We start from the raw sequence: 19,392 nt of genomic DNA, 5'->3' as shown, positions 1-19,392 counted from the left end.
AAGAACTGGCGCAGCTTGTCACTCATGAATGACGTCCCCCTATCGCTGTGTATGTAGTTCGGCAAGCCAAACATGCAGAATAGATTACAGAGACACTTGATGACCGTGGCACTGGTCATGTCTGGGAAGAGAATGGCGAAGGGGAAGCGGGAATATTCATCAATGATATTGAGGAAGTATACGTTACGGTCAGCAGAGGGAAGGGGTCCCTTGAAGTCCAGACTTAGGCGCTCGAATGGCCGTGTGGCTTTGATAAGGTGTGCACGGTCAGGCCTGTAGAGAAACGAGGCTTGCATTCCGCACAGATGCGGCAGGCTCTGGTCATTGCCTTGACCTCCTCGATGGAGTGGGGCAGATTGCGGGACTTTATAAAATGGTATAGTCGGGTGACCCCTGGGTGACAGAGGTCGTTGTGGAAACCCTGTAATTTGTCCGTATGAATGCTGGCACACATTCCCCGCGATAGGGCGTCTGGGGGTTCATTAAGGGCTCCCGGCCTGTACATAATATCATAGTCGAACGTGGATAGTTCGATCCTCCACCTGAGTATTTTGTCATTCTTGATTTTCCCCCTTTGTTTGTTATTAAACATGAAGGCCACCGACTGCTGGTCGGTGAGCAGGGTGAAACGTTTGCCGGCTAGGTAGTGTCTCCAGTGCCGCACTGCCTCCAGTATAGCCTGTGCCTCCTTCTCGACAGAAGAGTGCCTGATTTCAGGTCCCTGAAGGGTTCGGGAGAAGAAGGCCACAGGTCTCCCAGCCTGATTGAGGGTCGCAGCTAAGGCAAAGTCTGACGCATCGCTTTCGACTTGAAAGGCAATGCATTCATCCACTGCACACACTGCAGCCCTTTCAATGTCCTGTTTAATACTGGTGAAAGCCTCCCGAGCTTCAGCTGATAGTGGAAAGGACGTCGATTTAATGAGGGGTCGGGCCTTATCAGAGTAATTGGGCACCCATTGGGCATAATACGAAAAAAATCCCAGGCACCTTTTTAAAGCTTTGGGATTGTGTGGCAGGGGCAGTTCCTTTAGGGGGCGTAATCGGTCAGGGTCCGGTCCAATTACCCCATCTTCCACCACACAGCCGAGGATACAGAGACGGGTTGTGTTGAAGACACATTTGTCTTCGTTGTAGGTTAGATTCAGCTTTAGGGCAGTTTTTAAAAATCTCGCAAGATTTAGATCGTGGTCTTGCTGGTTGTGCCCGCAGATAGTGACATTGTTCAGATAGGGGTAGGTAGCTTGTAGTTTATTCTCGTCAACCATGCGGTCCATTTCACGTTGGAAGACCGAGACCCCATTTGTTACTCCGAAGGGCACTCTGAGAAAATGGTAGAGGCGCCCGTTCGCCTCGAAGGCGGTGTATGGGCGGTCCTCCGTTCTAATGGGGAGCTGGTGATACGCGGATTTGAGGTCGATAGTCGAGAAGACTCGGTATTGCGCAATCTGGTTGACCATTTCTGATATGCGGGGTAAAGGGTAGGTGTCCAGCTGGGTATAAATATTAACAGTCTGGCTGTAGTCAATTACCATCCGTTTCTTTTCGCTATTTTTAACTATGACTACTTGGGCACGCCACGGGCTGGTACTGCATTCAATAATGCCTTCCCGCAGGAGTCTGTCCACTTCCGCCTTGATAAAGTGTCTGTCTTCCAGACTGTACCGTCTACTTTTGGTCGCTATGGGCCTACAGTTCGGAGCGAGATTAGCGAATAAAGAGGGCGGGCTGATTTTTAAGGTTGATAGGCCACGGACTGTGAGTGGCGGCTGGGACCCGCCATATGCTAGCGTGACACTTTCGTGGTGGCACTGGAAGTCCAGGCCCAAGATTACATTAACACAGAGTTCTGGCATCACGAGGAGTTTAAAATCCTTGTAGTCCGTGCCTTTTACAGTCAGTGTTACCACACAGTAGCCCAAAATGTCCGAAGTGTGGGGCTTAGCAGCCATAGCAATTCTGCTCCGTGTAGGGGTTACCGTTAATGAGTGCCGCTGTACCAGGCTAGGGTGGATAAAACTCTCGGTACTCCCACAGTCAATTAAACATTTCGTTAAATTCCCGTTTACCTGTATGTCCATCATGGATTTTGTCAACGGGTGTGGCCTGGATTGATCCACCGTGATCGAAGCCACTGTTGGGCCCTGGGCGGCCGTTGAGTCGGGAAAAGATGGCGGATCCCAAGATGGCGGCCCGCACGGCACGCACGAGGTGGTGACGGAGTTGGAAATCGGATTCCCCCTGCAGACTTTGCTAAAATGCCCCTTTTTCTTACATTTGAAGCATGTAGCGTCCTTCGCTGGGCATCATTGTCTGGGGTGCTTGGCCTGGCTGCAGAAGTAGCATTTCGCAATCGAGACATTGCCGCTGTAGTAGGACTCCTGGGTGAACTTCTGTGTGGGGACTCCGGCGGCGTAGAGCTGGTCTGAGACCTGGATGGGGAAGATGGCTGATTCCAAGATGGCGGCCCCCTCGGCGCGCACGAGGCGGTGAGGGCCGCATGGCCGGAAGAATAAGAGTCAGAGTGTTTCTGGGCCACGTCCAGCGATCGCGCAGTGGCCACTGCCTTTTTTAAGTCCAGGACCTCCTTCTCCAGCAGTCTCTGCCGGATATAATTCGATTTGAGGCCCGTGATGAAGGAATCGCGGACCAATTCGTCAGAGTACGCGTTGGCCGTCACGGCCTTGCAGTTACAGTCCCGGACCAGATCCTTTAGGCCCTGTAAGAAATCGTCCATTGATTCCTCTGGTCGCTGCCTGCGTGTAGCTAGCAGATGTCTGGCGTACACTTCGTTTACCGGCCTCTGGTATTGGGCCTTCAGGATAGTGATGGCCTCCGTGTAAGAGGTGGCGTCCCGGATGAACAAATAAATCCGATGACTTACGCGAGTAGTCAGTAGACTCAGTTTATCTACCTCGCTAGCGGATGAGGCCCCCGCGAAGAGTTCGAAGCATTTGAGCCAGTGTCCAAATTGATTTGATGCTTCAGCAGAATGTGGATCCAAGTCCAGACGCTCTGGCTTTAGGAGTCGATCCATCCTAGTATTCTTTAGTGATTAAAATTGATGGGCCTTAGATAACCACAAAACTGGAAGTTATAGACTTAAACAAGTTGGCTTTTAATCACTAAGATCAGAGCTAACATCTCAACACGCCGACTGGTTCACAGGAATGAGTCATATAGTGATTAAAATTGATGGGCCTTCAATAACCACAAAACTAGAAGTTATAGACTTAAACAAGTTGGCTTTTAATCACTAAGATCAGAGCTAACATCTCAACACGCCGACTGGTTCACAGGAATGGGTCATACAGATCCTGGGATCTTTATGTAAGAGAAGTCAGGGGCGGAGCCAAGAGCCAAGACCTGGAACCTCCCAGGTTAGTCGGGAAAGAGGAAGTGAAACTATACACAGTGGGGGAGGGTAATGTACATTAGTGCAAAACGAATACAGGATCAAGACAAACAGATTTCATTACACACTCCATTCAGGCACTGACGGTGGCTGGTAAAAAGGATGACGACGTCACACCTGGACGATTGTCAAAAATCTTAGCTAACGCCAAAGAGGTATTTCAACAAGAACTGGGAACTCTTAATGGCGTAACCGCCTCGATAAAAATAGAAGAGAATGCAATTCCCAAGTTTTTCAAAGCAAGACCGGTACCATATGCAATTCGCCCAGCCGTCGAGGCAGAGCTGGAGAATCTGGAGAATGCAGGCGTGTTATCTAAGGTAGACTGGAGCGAGTGGGCGACACCCATCGTTCCTGTCATGAAGAAAACGTTAAACAATAAGTCTGAGGAGCCAAGGAAGGTTCGCATCTGTGGGGACTTCAAGGTGACGGTGAACCCAGTCCTTCACACAGTACAATATCCTCTCCCGAGGATAGAAGGTATTTTCACCTCTATCTGGAGGGTAGCGTTTTACAAAAATTGACCTAGCACAAGCATATTTGCAGATGGAGGCTGAAGAATCCTCTAGGAAGTATCTCACGATAAACACTCACAAAGGTCTTTACCAGTATAATCGACTGGTATTCGGAGTAGCATCAGCTCCGGCGATATGGCAAAGAGTGATGGAACAAGTCCTGCAAGGGATTCCGGGGACGCAGTGTTACTTGGACGACATCCTAGTGACAGGTGAAGATGACAGTGAACACCTTGCCAACCTAGAGCAGGTGCTCACTAGACTAAGAGAACATGGGCTACGAGCCAATCGCCCCAAGTGCGAGTTTTTTAAGAAACAGATATCGTATTGTGGCCACGTGATTGATGAAGAGGGGTTACATAAGTCCCCTGACAAAATTGAAGCGGTAGTTAAGGCTCCAGTGCCTGAAAATGTGTCGCAACTGAGGTCATTCCGCGGATTGGTGAATTACTACCATAAGTTTTTGCCGAATTTGTCCACAATTCTGCACCCACTGAACGCCCTACTACAAACTGGAGTAGCATGGAAATGGAGCGATGAATGTAAGCGGGCCTTTCAGAAGAGTAAAGACCTAATCACTTCAAGAGAAGTATTGGCTCACTACAACCCATCACTACCGATAAGACTGGCGTGTGATGCGTCTCCCTACGGCATTGGAGCGGTACTGTCACATAAATTCCTTGATGGTTCAGAGAGGCCGATAGCTTTTGCGTCACGCTCGTTAACTTCAGCCGAGCGTAACTACGCCCAGATTGACAGAGAGGCCCTCAGCCTGGTGTGGGGGGTGAAGAAGTTCAATCACTACCTGCATGGTCAGAAATTTACTCTACTAACTGATCATCAACCTCTTGTCTCCATTTTCAACCCTCAGAAGGGCGTCCCGATAATGACAGCACAACGGCTACAGAGGTGGTCCCTTTTCCTAGGGGCACACCAATACGACATCGAGTACAAAGGAACTAAACAGCATGGGAATGCTGATGGATTGTCGCGCCTACCGTTGCCGACGGTGGAAGAAGCACCTGCAGTGGATCCAGTGGAGATATTCCACTCGACCATAGTCGAATGTCTACCTGTGACGAATGCAAACATAGAAAAGGAAACACGAAATGACCCGACACTCTCCTGGGTCTATGATTTAACGGTGAAGGGATGGCCAGCACATGGCGAACCACTGTTGCCAGCATTCTCGCCGAGAAGAGAACAGCTGTCAGTGTGCAGAGGAACCTTGATGTGTGGATCCAGAGTAGTAATTCCACCCAAATTGAAGGATAGAGTGCTCAATTAGCTTCATGAGGGTAATCTGGGAGGGGTCAAAATGAAGAACTTAGCCAGAGTGTTTGTGTGGTGGCCGGGAATCGATAGAGAAATCAAAGAGATGACCAAGAGCTGTACAGGATGCCAGAAGGTCCAAAACGCCCCACCACAAGCCTCTCTACATCCATGGGAGTGGCCCTCATCTCCATGGCAAAGGGTGCACATTGATTTTGCTGGTCCATTTATGGACTCGATGTTTTTAATTGCGGTAGATGCACATTCAAAGTGGCCAGAGGTAATAAAAATGTCCTCAGCCACCACAGAAAAAACTATCACAGTCTTACGAACCATATTCGCCAGGAATGGGCTGCGTGAACAGATTTGCTCCGACAATGGACCACAGTTTGTGTCTGAAGAGTTCCGGAGGTTCTTAAAGAACAATGGTGTTAAGCATTACACATCCGCCCCATATCATCCAGCCACCAATGGATTGGCTGAGAGGTTCGTTCAAACATTCAAGAAGGCTATCAAGGCAATGTGTAATGAAGACATACCCCTACAACACAAGGTGGACAACTTCTTGTTTGCCTACCGGAATGCGACACATGCGGTTACCAACCAAACTCCAGCCATGATGTTCTTCAATCGAAGACTACGATGCCGCTTGGATTTGGTTAAGCCAAACATCAGAAGAGATGTGGAGAACAGGCAGTTTCAGAATATGAATGAAAGGCCGACCAGGAGTTTTAATATAGGTCAACCAGTTTTGGCCCGGGACTACCGCACAGAGAAATGGCAGCCAGGAACGATCTGTACATGGCAAGGACCTCTAATGTATACCGTGGACGTTGGAGAGAGCATTGTAAGACACCATGCTGACCAGATTCTAGAGTCACTGGAAAACGTCAATTCCACACCACGATCCGATACACCTGGTGATGAAACCGAAGTACCAATTGCATCTACCTCAGAATCGGGAATATTGGAAGCAGACGAACCCAACAACAACGACGTTGATTCCGAATCAACTCTGCCAGAAGAACCTGATACCCCAAAGAGGCGTTATCCAGACAGAATCAGGAAGCCTCCTCAAAGACTGAACTTATAATTGCTTAACTTCAGCTAATGTATATGACAACTGTAATTGTAAATATGTTATTTAATTATTAATCGAATGTTATGTACTGTTTAGCTAAAAGGGGAGGAATTGTAGTGTATGTACTTTGCAGAAGGAACTATATTCTGCAGCCCCTGTATACTGCAGTACCAGTAGTGACCACCCCTGTATATAAGCCTGTGTAGTAACTTTGCATAGTTAGTTCCAGTTTGTCTCCACTCAGTAAAGACCTGTTATAACCAACTCCTGCAGTCCGTGTCTCAATTACACACGGACATAATAGGGTTGAGTCAGTGAGCACTGGTATAGCAAGTACCATTCCCAATAACATTCCTTCCTTTATGATACAGTCAGTATTAGTTGAACACACACGCACTAATCTGAATTAGCAACTGGTTGTGTTGGACCCTGTTTTCCTTGTAAGCTTGATAAGCTGTTCGTTAGTGATCATTGGGAGTAGCTTGGCCTGCCCAACTTGGTGCCCTTCCCCCATCTATTTGTGCCATTTGTTTCATTACCCTGCCCCACAGGGCGGTGTATAATGCTTTGTTTTTTCCCCGAGCACCAGGACGGTAACCCTACATCTGTAATGTTCAACACTACGGGTACCAACTCATGGTGCACATTATCATACAAAATCTTATCTTCGTTTACTAACACAAGTCCATTGGCCGAGCGCACACTGTCACATTATCACATTCAGAATGTCCAGTCCTGTCCTGGTTCCAATGCTATGTACGCCTTGATCTGCACCTCCTGCTGTTGTGGGATGCTCGTGCCCAAATGGACACTCAATACATATGAAGTTACTCACGGCCACGGATACTACTTGTTGCACCACTATTCTTTTCCCGGTCCCTGTTTGATTAAAGGTGAGTTCCTCGTAGATGCCTATAACATCAAATTTGCCATGCATGGCGCTCATAAAATAAGTCATACTCATACTCCTTCAGCGAAAGCCACGTGGCATAGCAGAAGCAACAGCGCTCGTTGGTTCATCCCGGTGATATCTGGAAAGCAAAAATGCATACGGGCATCTGGTCATCACCGGGACCCAGTTATTTACTTGTCCTACTTCTGGCACCTTCCTAATCGCGGATCGCCTGTTGGTCCACAACTTCACTCTGTAAACCATGCAACTGCTGACATAGTTCCCTCACAAACCTCTTGACCCGTTCTCAGGCTGGTCCTACATCCTCATTCCCTTTCACAACATTCCCTGGCAGTCTCATTGCTCGCCCAGTCATCAATTCGTAGGGTGTTAGTCCTACAGTCCTATTTGTTGTGGCCCTCAGCGCCATCAGTATACTTGGCAGTAAGTCCGCCCATCCTTTACCTGTCTCTGTTATTGTCTTGGCTAATGCTCTTTTTAGGGTCCGATTCATGCGTTCTACCATCCCCGAACTCTGGCGGTGGTAGGGTGTGTGGAATTTCTGTTTTATCCCCATTAGTTGGCACACTGCCTTTACAACTTGCCCTGTAAAATGTGTTCCTCTGTCTGATCTGTATTTGTTCCCATTCCTTAACTTCCCTCTCTGGGTTACCTTTGTGTAATTTTACCATGTTAACTTCCTCTGGTACTGCAATATAATAATAGCCACACTCATTATGACCCTTACAAGGGAGTCCTAATGCCGGGGCCTGTACTAAAGCCTGTTTTAACTCACTATAAGCCTTATCTTGCTCCTCTCCCCATTTTACCAGGGCGCCCGGTGGATGACCCCACTTAACTAGTCTCTGGATAGGTTCTGCCTTTTCGGCGAATCCTTCCACAAAATTCCTGCCTTACCCCCCTAACATCTATTGGTCTTGGCATTCCCTCAATAGCCCTTTTACGGTCTTCGGGCATGCTGCGCTGCCCTTGTGCGATGTTATACCCCAGATACTGCACTTGACTTTTCCCTACCTGGGCTTTCTTGGGACTTGCCTTCAGTCCTGCCTCGTCTAAGGCTTGTAGTATGGTCAGCACGGCTCGCACATGACCGTTCTTGGTTTTGGAGGCAATAAGTAGGTCATCCACATATTGGATGACTGTACTCCCGTCCTCCAACTGGACTCTTTCTAGTACTTGGTTATGCAATGTTCAGGTGACAATCCGCTAAAAATGGTGGCAGGACTAGCTACTATGGGGTATTCTCTTGGTGTTACCTCATTCAAGGCGATATAATCTATCGTTAAACGGTATGAGCCGTCCAGCTCCCCTACGGCCACACCGGTGAATTCGTGGTGGATTGGGTTTCTCTCACTATTCCTTGTTCTTCTAATTCTTTCACTATTCTAACCACTGCTTCCTGTGCTTCCCTTTTTATAGGGTATTGTTTGCACAGGGTGTGCTCTGGTCCAGGGACGTGGAGGGGTTCCATTACCATTTTCCCACAGTCCTGTTTATGTTTTGCCCATACCCCCCTTTTGGGTCTATAACAGTCCCTAATTCCCTTAATAGGTCTATCCCTAGAATAGTACCTTCAGTATTCTTGAGCTTTAATGTTACTTCCCACCCCCCCACCCCAGTCACCAAAATAGTTTGTGAGGTGGTCGGGATCTCTAAATCCGTAATTGAGACCGATGCCCCCGTATTTATTAACATCTGACACTGGTGGCCCCCCAGATTTGCTTCTATACATGGGTGGGGGTCTAGTTTTTTACATTTTCGATGGGGGCCGCCGCTACCTATTTCTGAGTCAGCTCGACCACCGGTTCCCAGACCGGTTGTTCAGTTAGGTTGGGTCCTTTTGCCAAGGTCCCTGTCCTTCCTTTCCTCGGCTAAGATATTCCAGTCAATGTCTTCGCCATTGTCACTAGACATAGAAGATAAGAGCAGGAGTAGGCCATTCGGCCCCTCGAGCCTGCTCTGCCATTCAATGAGATCATGGCTGATCATCCAAACTCAGTACCCTGTCCCTGCCTTCTCCCCATATCCCTTTAGCCTTAAGAAATATATCTAACTCCTTCTTGAATATATTTAATGAATTGGCCTCAACTGCCTTCTTTGGTAGAGAATTCCACAGGTTCACCACTCTCTGGGTGAAGAAATTCCTCCTCATCTCTGTCCTAAATGGCTTACCCCTTATCTTTAGACTGTGACCCTTGGTTCTGGACTCCCCCGCCATCGGGTACATCGTTCCTATATCTAGTCTGTCTAGTCCTGTTAGAATTTTATATGTTTCAATGAGATCCCCTCTCATTCTTCTAAACTCCAGCGAGTACAAGCCCAATCGACCCAATCTCTCCTCATACGTCATTCCTGCCATCCCAGGTATCAGTATGGTGAATCTTCGCTGCACTCCCTCCATGGCAAGAACATCCTTCCTCAGATAAGGCGACCAAAACTGCACACAATACTCAAGGTGTGGTCTCACTAAGGCCCTGTACAACTGCAGCGAGACATCCTTGTTCCTGTACTCAAACCCTCTCGCTACGAAGGCCAACATACCATTTGCCTTCTTAACCGCCTGCTGCACCTGCATGCTTACCTTCAGCGACTGGTGCACAAGGACACCCAGGTCTCGTTGCACTTCCCCTTCTCCCAATCTATTGCCGTTCAGATAATAATCTGCCTTCCTGTTTTTGCCACCAAAGTGGATAACCTCACATTTATCCACATTATACTGCATCTGCCATGTATCTGCCCAATCACCCAACCTGTCCAAATCATACTGGAGTTTCTCGGCATTCTCCTCACAGCACACACGCCCACCCAGCTTTGTGTCATCTGCAAACTTGGAGATATTACATCTGATTCCCTCGTCCAGATCATTAATATATATTGTGAATAGCTGGGGTCCTAGGACCGATCCCTGCGGTACCCCACTAGTCACTGCCTGCCACTCGGAAAAAGAGCCGTTTATTCCAACTCTTTGCTTCCTGTCTGCCAACCAGTTCTCTATCCAAGTCAGTACCTTGCCCCCAATCCCATGTGCCTTAACTTTACACGCTAATCTCTTATGCGGGACCTTATCGAAAGCCTTCTGAAAGTCCAAATACACCACATCCACTGGTTCTCCCTTATCTATTCTACCAGTTACATTCTCAAAAAATTCCAGTAGATTAGTCAAGCACAATTTATCTTTTGTAAATCCATGTTGACTTTGTCCGATCCTGTCACTGTTTTCCAAGTGCTCTGCTATTACATCTTTTATAATGGACTCTAGCATTTTCCCCACTACCGATGTCAGGCTTACCGGTCTATAATTCCCCATTTTCTCTCTACCACCTTTTTTGAACAGTGGGGTAACATTAGCTACCCTCCAATCCATGGGAACTGTTCCAGAGTCTATAGAATTTTGGAATGGTGGCATATGTTGAATACTGTTGTATGGTGGCAACAATGCCACTACCTTTTCTGTCCTTTCTTGGGTTTTGTGGAGCTGATTTTTTTACTCGTCTACATAGTCCTAAATACAGATTGGTGAGTATTACTACGGCTTTCCCTTCCTTGTCCTTTTGTACTACCCACCTGCTACTTGGGCTGACATCTTCTCTGGCAGTTTTCCTTGCAATATTATTTCTCCTTCTCTGTTTATGATTGCCCATATTGTCTAGACCCATCGACAAACGACGTCATTTCTGCCTCCTCTAATTCCTCCTCCTTCGGTATACTGCAGAGACTCTGAACAAATATTTTGCATCTGTCTTCACTGTAGAAGACACTAACAACATCCCAATAATGGATAATCAAGGGGCCACAGGGAGTGGGGAACTAAAGACAATCACTATCACTAAGGAAATAATACTCGGTAAAATAATGGGACTAAAAGACGACAAGTCCCCTGGACCAGATGGCCTGCATCCCAGGGTCTTAAAAGAAGTGGCTGCAAAGATAATGGATGCATTGGTTGCAATATACCAAAATTCCCTGGACTCTGGAGAGGTCCCTGCGGATTGGAAAACCGCAAATGTAACACCCCTATTTAAGAAAGGAGGGAGACAGAAAGCAGGAAACTATAAACCAGTTAGCCTAACATCTGTTGGGAAAATGCTGGAGTCCTTCATTAAGGAAGAAGTAGCAGGGCATTTGGAAAAACGTACTGCAGTCAAACAGAGTCAGCGTGGTTTTAGGAAAGGGAAATCATGTTTAACAAATTTGCTGGAGTTCTTTGAGGATGTAACAAGCAGGGTGGACAAGGGTGAGCCAGTGGATGTGGTGTATTTGGATTTCCAGAAGGCATTCGATAAGGTGCCACATAAAAGGTTACTGCATAAAATAAGAGCTCACAGAGTTGGGGGTAATATATTAGCATGGATAGAGAATTGGCTAACTAACAGAAAGCAGAGAGTCGGGATAAATGGGTTATTTTCTGGTTGGCAAACAGTAATTAGTGGGGTGCCACAAGGATCAGTGCTGAGGCTCCAACTATTTACAATCTACATTAATGACTTAGATGAAGGGATCGAGTGTAATGTAGCCAAGTTTGTGGATGATACAAAGATGGGTGGGAAAGCAAGTTGTGCAGAGGACTCAAAGAATCTGCAAAGGGATATCGACAGGCTAAGTGAGTGGGCAAACATTTGGCAGATGGAGTATGTGAGAAAGTGCAAGGTTATACACTTTGGCAGGAAAAATAAAAAAGCAAACTATTATCTAAATAGCGAGATTACAAAATGCTACAGTTCAGAGGGACCTGGGGGTCCTTGTGCATGAAACACACAAAGTTAGCATGCAGGTACAGCAAGTAATCAAAAAGGCAAATGGAATGTTGGCCTTTATTTCAAGGGGGTTGGAGTATAAAAGCAGGGAAGTTCTGCTACAACTGTACAAGGTATTGGTGAGACCACACCTTGAGTACTGCGTACAGTTTTGGTCTCCTTATTTAAGGAAGGATATACTTACATTGGAGGCAGTTCAGAGACGATTCACTAGGTTAATTCCAGAGATGAGGGGTTTGACTTATGAGGAAAGGTTGAGCAGGCTGGGCCTATACTCATTGGAATTTAGAAGAATGAGAGGTGATCTTATCGAAACAGATAAGATACTGAGGGGGCTCGACAGGGTAGATGCAGAGAGGATGTTTCCCCTCATGGGGAAATCTAGAACTCAGGGACACAGTCTCAGAATAAAGGGTCGCCCTTTTAGAACTAATGAGGAGGAACTTCTTCTCTCAGAGGATCGTAAATTTGTGGAATTCTCTGCCCCAGAGAGCTGAGGAGGCTGGGTCATTAAATACATTTAAAGTGGAGATAGACAGATTTTTGCAAGGGAGTGAAGGGTTATGGGGAGCAGGCTGGGAAGTGGCTTTGAGCCCGAGATCAGCCATGATCTTATTGAATGGCGGAGCAGGCTCGAGGGGCCAAGTGGCCTATTCCTGCTCCTATTTCTTATGTTCTTATGTTCTTTCTGGGCTTCCGGGGATTCGTCCCGGTCCCAGCCATCTTTTCTCATTTTCCAAATTTGTTTCTTATCCACCAGATAACCCGTTATAGAGCCCTCCGGGCCCTAGTCCGGGTCTGACTTTTCTGTCTGTGACATGGTTTCTTCTTTAAATGCTCTATTACACTTCCGGGCCTGCGCGACGTCTAACTGGCGCGCGGCGTCTGCAACCCGCCTGGTTTTACTCTAACCAGCGTCTGCAGCCCGCCTGGTTTTACTCTAACCAATTCCCCCAGCTTGGCTCTCTCGGTCCGTTTCCGTGGATTGGTTCTGACCACCTCTATCTTTTGTTTGTGGTTTGCACCACCTCCCTCGGCTAGGCTCTCTTGGCCTCTCACCATGGGTCGGTTCTGACCACCTCTATGAGGCGCCTCAGTCTCCGTCCGACCTGGCCCGTCCCCACAACTTACAGATTCACGGATACCCGCTCGTTATCCATTCCACCATTCCGATCAAGTAAGACATAAAAATTATACTCACTCGACCGTCCGGTGTTGTGGATCCGATAAGGGTATCCTGCCGACTACGCCAAAACTGTTGTGGTTAAAAGGACTCAGCGGAGACTTCGGTACGGTACAATGATCGATTTATTCAAGTGCACAGGGAGAAATCTCTGTTCCACCAAGGGCCAAGAGGATTTCTGTTTTTACAGTAAAAAGCAACTGCTTTTATGCTTGAAAACCACAAAGATCAACATGTTTTTTGCTCGTACGCATTACTTAGAAAAACCACAGTCGGGTTATTGTCTGTCACCTGAGCTGTCTACACACTTTGTGGTTTCTGTTATCTGGGTCATAATGTTAAGACTCAGCTTAACAGTTTAGGTACCCTAACACTGTGCCTTAGTGTTGCTATATCTCAGTGTCCAAGTGTCACTCTTCCCCAGTGTCGTGGTGCCCCAGTGTTGCGGTTCCCCGGTGTCCCAGTGCTGCCATGCCCCAGTGACGCATGCCATGGAATCGCTGTGCCCCAGTGTCACCGTGTTCTAGTATCGCCGAGCTCCAGTGTCCCATTGTCGTGGTTCGCCATGTCCCGGTGTCATCGTGCCCCAGTGTCTCGGTTCCCCACTGTTTTGGTTTCCCAGTGTTTCGGTACTAAGCGTCGTCGTGCCCCAGTGCTCCAGTGTCACCGTGCTCCAGTGCCACTCTGCCCCATGTCTTGGTTCCCCAGTGTCGCCGTACCCAGTGTTGCTGTGACCCAGCATTGCCATGCCCCAGTGGGCCAGTGTCATGGTGTCCCAGCGTCGCTGTGCCCCGGTGTCGCAATGCCCCAGTGTCACTGTGCCCCAATGTCACGGAGCCCCAGTGTCGCCGTGCCCAGTGTCACTGTACCCAGTGTCACCGAGCTCCAGTGTCCCAATATCGTGGTTCACCAGTGCCCCAGCATTGCCATGTTCCGGTGTCGCCGTGCCCAATTGTCCCAGTGTCTTGGTTCCCCAGTGTCGCCATGCCCCGGTGTGCCCATGTTGCGGAGTCCCAGTGTCAGGTTGCTCCAGTATCTTGATTCCCCAATGTTGTTGTGCCACAGTGTCACTGTGTCCCAGTGTCGCTTTACCCCAGTGTCTTGGTTCCCCATTGTCACCGTACCCAGTGTTGCTGTGCCGCAGTGTCGCCGTGTTTCAGTGCCTCACTGTCGCAATACACTAGTGTCACCGTGCCACAGTGTTGCCGTGTCCCAGTGCCGTATTGTTGCTGTGTCCCAGTGTTGCAATACCCCAGTGTCGATGTGCCCTAGTGTTACTGTGTCCCAGTGTCGCGGTTCACCAGTGTCCTAGTACCGCCATGTCCCAGTGACGCGTGCCATGGAGTCGCCGTGCCCCAGTGTCGCAATGCCCCAGTGTCACCGTGCCCCAGTGTCCCCCGTTGCCGTGCCTAGTGTCACTATACCCAGTGTTGCCGTGTCCTAGTGCCCCAGTGTCGCCGAGCTCCGGTGCCCCAGTGTCATCATATCCCGGTGTTGCCGTGTCCCGTTGCCCCAGTGTCTCGGTTCCCAAGCGTCGTCATGCCCCAGTGTCTCAGTTCCCCACTGTTTTGTTTTCCCAGTGTTTCAGTTCCCAGCGTCGTTGTGCTCCAGTGTCACTCTGCCCATGTCTTGGTTCCCCAGTGTCACCGTACCCAGTGTTGTTGTGCCCCAGTGTCGTCGTGCCCAATGCCCTAGTGTCGCCATGCTCCAGTGTCCCAGTGTTGCCGTGACCCAGCATTGCCGTGCCCCAGTGGGCCAGTGTCATGGTGTCCCAGTGTCACCATGCCCCGGTGTCCCCATGTCACGGAGCCCCACTGTCAGGTTGCCCCAGTGTCAGGATACCCCACTGTCATCGTGCCCAGTGCCTTAGTGTTGCTGTGTCCCGGTGTCGTCGTGCCCCAGTGTCTCGGTTCCCCACTGTTTTGGTTTCCCAGTGTTTCGGTTCCGAGCGTCGTCATGCCCCAGTGCTCCAGTGTTGCTGTGTCCGGTGGCCCCAGTGTCACCGTGCTCCAGTGCCACTCTGCCCCATGTCTTGGTTCCCCAGTGTCGCCGTACCCAGTGTTGCTGTGACCCAGCATTGCCGTGCCCCAGTGGGCCAGTGTCATGGTGTCCCAGTGTCGCCGTGCCCCGGTGTCCACGTGTCACGGAGCCCCAGTGTCAGGTTGCCCCAGTGTCACGATACCCCACTGTCACCATACCAGGTGCTATAGTGTCGCTTTGCCCCAGTGTCTTGATTTCCCAGTGTCACCGTACCCAGTGATGCTGTGCCCCAGTGTTGCCGTGTTTCAGTGTCTCACAAGCACAATTAGCCGTGTGACAATATGATGTTGTGGCAATAACAGAAACGTGGCTTAAAACCGGTGAGGACTGAGCACGTAATATTCAAGGGTACAAGGTGTTCAGAAAAGACAGGGAAGGAAAAAATGGAGGTGGGGTGGCAGTGCTGATTAAGGAAGACATTGTTGTGTTGGAAAGGGAGGATGTTCTTGAGGGGACAAGGACAGGATCCATTTGCTTAGAGTTGATGAGCAAAAAGGGTATGATCACGCTATTGAGGGTATTCTATATGCCTCCAAATAGTGAGAGGGAGGTAGAGGAGCAAATCTGCAGGGAAAGCGTAGAGATATGCAAGAGCTATAGAGTGGTGATATTGGGGGACTTTAATTACCCAAATATCGATTGGGATAATGCTAGGGTAAAGGGAAAGGAGGGGGAGGAATTGCTGAGAATTTCCTTGACCAGTATGTTCTTGGCCCAACTAGGAAGGAGGCATTGCTGGATCTGGTGCTGGGGAATGAGGTGGGCCAGGTTGACCAAGTGTCTGTGGGAGAACACTTGGGTACGAGTGATCATCGTATCATAAGATTTAGATTGGCAATGGAGAGGAGCAAGGAACAATCTAGAGTGGAACTTCTAAACTGGAATAGGGCTAACTTCAATGGGATGCGAAAGGATCTAGCCAGGGTAAAATGGAACCAAAGACTGACAGGAAAAACTGTAATAGAACAATGGATGATCTTTAAGGAGGAGATGTTCCAAGTACAGGCTAGGTACATTCCAACAAGAGGGAAGGGTAAGGGAACCAAAGCAAGGGCTCCTTGGATGACGAGGGAGATAGAGAAGACGATGAAACAAAAAAAGAGGGTGTATGATGCATGTCAGGTGAATTCTTCAAGGGAGAACCAGACCAAATACAATAAGTTGAGAGGGGAAGTGAAGATGAAAATAAGATTGGCAAAGAGAGAATATGAGAGTAGAATGGCGGTTAACATAAGAGGGAACCCAAAAATCTTCTACCGGCATGTAAACAGTAAGCGGGTAGTAAGAGGTGGGGTGGGGCCTATTAGGGACAAAGAAGGTGATATATGCTTAGAGGTACAGGGTAAGGCTAGAATACTCAATGAGTACTTTGTATCGGTGTTTACTAAGGAGTTGGATGCTGACAAAATATCGGTAGAAGTGGAAAAGTTAGAAGCAATGGAAGGGGTGAAAATTGATAGACAGGATGTACTAGAAAGGCTGGGTATGCTTAGAGTGGATATGTCGCCTGGTCCAGATGGCTTGCATCCCAGGTTGCTAAGGGAATTGGGGGAGGAGATAGTGGAAGGGCTTGCCATAATTTTCCAATCTTCCCTAGATGCAGGGGAGCTGTCTGAGGATTGGAAAGTGGCAAATGTGACACCATTGTTCAAGAAAGGATATAAGGAGAATCCTAGTAACTACAGGCCGGTCAGTTTAACATCAGTAAAGTTTTAGAAACAATAATCAAGGAAAAAATTAACGGGCACTTGGAGAGGTTTAAGCTAATTAAGGAGAGCCAACACGGAATTGTAAAAGATCGATTTTGACTAATCTAATTGAATTTTTTGATGAAGTAACAGGGAGGATTGATGAAGGGAATGCAATGGATGTTGTCTACATGGATTTTAGGAAGGCGTTTGACAAAGTACCACACAGAAGGCTGGTTAACAAAATTGAGGCTCATGGAATGGGTGCGTCATTGGCAGCTTGGATAAGGAATTGGCTTAAGGACAGAAAACAGCGAGTTGTGGTAAATGGCTGTTTTTCAGACTGGAGGATGGTAGACAGTGGTGTTCCCCAAGGGTTAGTGCTGGGGCCACTGCTTTTTTTGATATATATATATATAAATGACCTGGATATTGGAATACAGAGTAGAATTTCTAAATTTGCCGATGACACCAAATTTCGAGGTGTGGCAAACAGTGAGGATGATACCAATCGACTGCAACAGGACATAGAAAGGCTAGCAGAATGGGCAGGCAAGTGGCAGATGAAATTTAATACAGAGAAGTGTGAGGTGATGCATTTTAAAGAGTGTGCAGGAACAGAGGGACCTGGGAGTTAATGTGCGTAGGTCCCTGAAGTTGGCAGGACATATTGAGAGAGTGGTTAGCAAAGCATATGGGATCTTGGGCTTCATAAATAGAGGTATTGAGTACAAAGGTTGGGAAGTTATGCTGAACCTTTATAAAGCGCTGGTTAGGCCACAACTGGAGTATTGTGTCCAGTTCTGGTCATCACACTTTAGGAAGGATGTGAAAGCCCTTGAGAGGGTGCAGAGCAGATTTACCAGAACAGTAAATGGGGGATCTTAACTATAAGGACAGGTTGGAGAAGCTGGATTTGTTTTCATTAGAGCAAAGGAAGTTGAGGGGTGATTTGATAGAGGTGTACAAGATTATGACAGGTTTGGATAGGCTAGATGGGGGAAAGCTGTTCCCACTAGTTGATGGTACAAGGACTAGGGGACACAGATTTAAGGTTTTGGGCAAGAGATACAGGGGGGGGTGTGAGGAAAAACTTTTTTACGCAGTGAGTGGTGAGGACCTGGAATTCGCTGCCGACGGAAGTGGTGGAAGCGGAGACACTCAATGTTTTCAAGGGGAGACTGGATAGACACTCGAGGGAAATAGGGATAGAGCGGGGTATTGGGACTGACTGGATTGCTCTACAAAGAGCCGGCATGGACTCGATGGGCCGAATAGCCTCCTTCTGTGCCATTATGACTCTATGGACTATCGCAATACATCAGTGTTGCCGTATCCCAGATTTGCCGTGACCTATTGTTGCTGTGTCCCAGTGCCCTATTGTTGCTGTGCCCCAGTATCTCAATACCCCAGGGTCATGGTGCCACCATGCCCCAGTGACGCGTGCCACGGAGTCACTTTGCCCCAGTATCACCATGCCCCAGTGTCACGTGTCCTAGAGTTACCGAGCTCCAGTGTCCCAATGTCGCGGTTTGCTGTGTCCCGGTGTCGCTCTGCCCCAGTGCCAGTGTCGCGGGGTCCCAGTGTCGCGGGGTCCCAGTGTTGCTGTGCCCCAGTGGTGCCGTGCCCATTGCCCCAGTATCTCTGTGTCACCATGCCACAGTATCGTCGTGCCCTAGTGTTGCTGTGTCCCAATGTCCCAGTGTCATTCTGCCCCAGTGTCACGGTGCCCCAGTGTCCCCTTACCGCCGTGTCCAGTGTCACTGTAACAAGTGTCGCCGTATTGTAGTGTCCCAGTGCCACAGTGCTCCAGTGTCACCGTGCCTCAATGTCATGGTTACCCAGTGTCGCCGTGCCCCAGTGTCGCCATGCCCCAGTGTCACCGTGCCCCAGTGTGATTGTTCTCAGTGCCCTAGTGGTAATGTGTCCCAGTGTTGCGGTGCCCCAGTGTTACCCTGTCGCCATGTCCAGTGATTGTCGTAAAAACCCATCTGGTTCACTAATGTCCTTTAGGGAAGGAAATCTGCCATCCTTACCTGGTCCGGCCTATATGTGACTCCAGACCCACAACACGGTGGTTGACTCTTAACTGCCCTCTGAAATGGCCTAGCAAGTCACTCAGTTGTAACTAACCGCTACGAAACAAAATAATAAGAATGAAACCGGACAGATCACCCGACATCGACCTCGGCACCGGCTACGGACACGGCAACGGCACACCCAGCCTAGTCGACCCTGCAAAGCCCTCCTCGCCAACATCTGGGGACTTGTGCCAAAATTGGGAGAGCTGTCACACAGACTAGTCAAGCAACAGCCTGATATAGTCATACTCACAGAATCATACGTTTCAGCCAATGTCCCAAACTCCTCCATCACCATCCCTGGGTATGTCCTGTCCCACCGGCAGGACAGACCCACCAGGGGTCGCGGCACAGTGGTATACAGTCAGGAAGGAGTGGCCCTGGGAGTCCTCAACATTGATTTCGGACCCCATGAAGTCTCATGGCTTCAGGTCAAGCATGGGCAAGGAAA

The sequence above is a fragment of the Somniosus microcephalus genome, chromosome 20 (assembly GCF_052327205.1).
Source record: "Somniosus microcephalus isolate GS21.2 chromosome 20, FLI_Smic_1.0, whole genome shotgun sequence".
NCBI classification, from domain to species: Eukaryota; Metazoa; Chordata; class Chondrichthyes; order Squaliformes; family Somniosidae; genus Somniosus; species Somniosus microcephalus.
The sequence above is the reverse complement of the archived record's forward strand: the minus strand, read 5'-3'. Positions refer to the sequence as shown.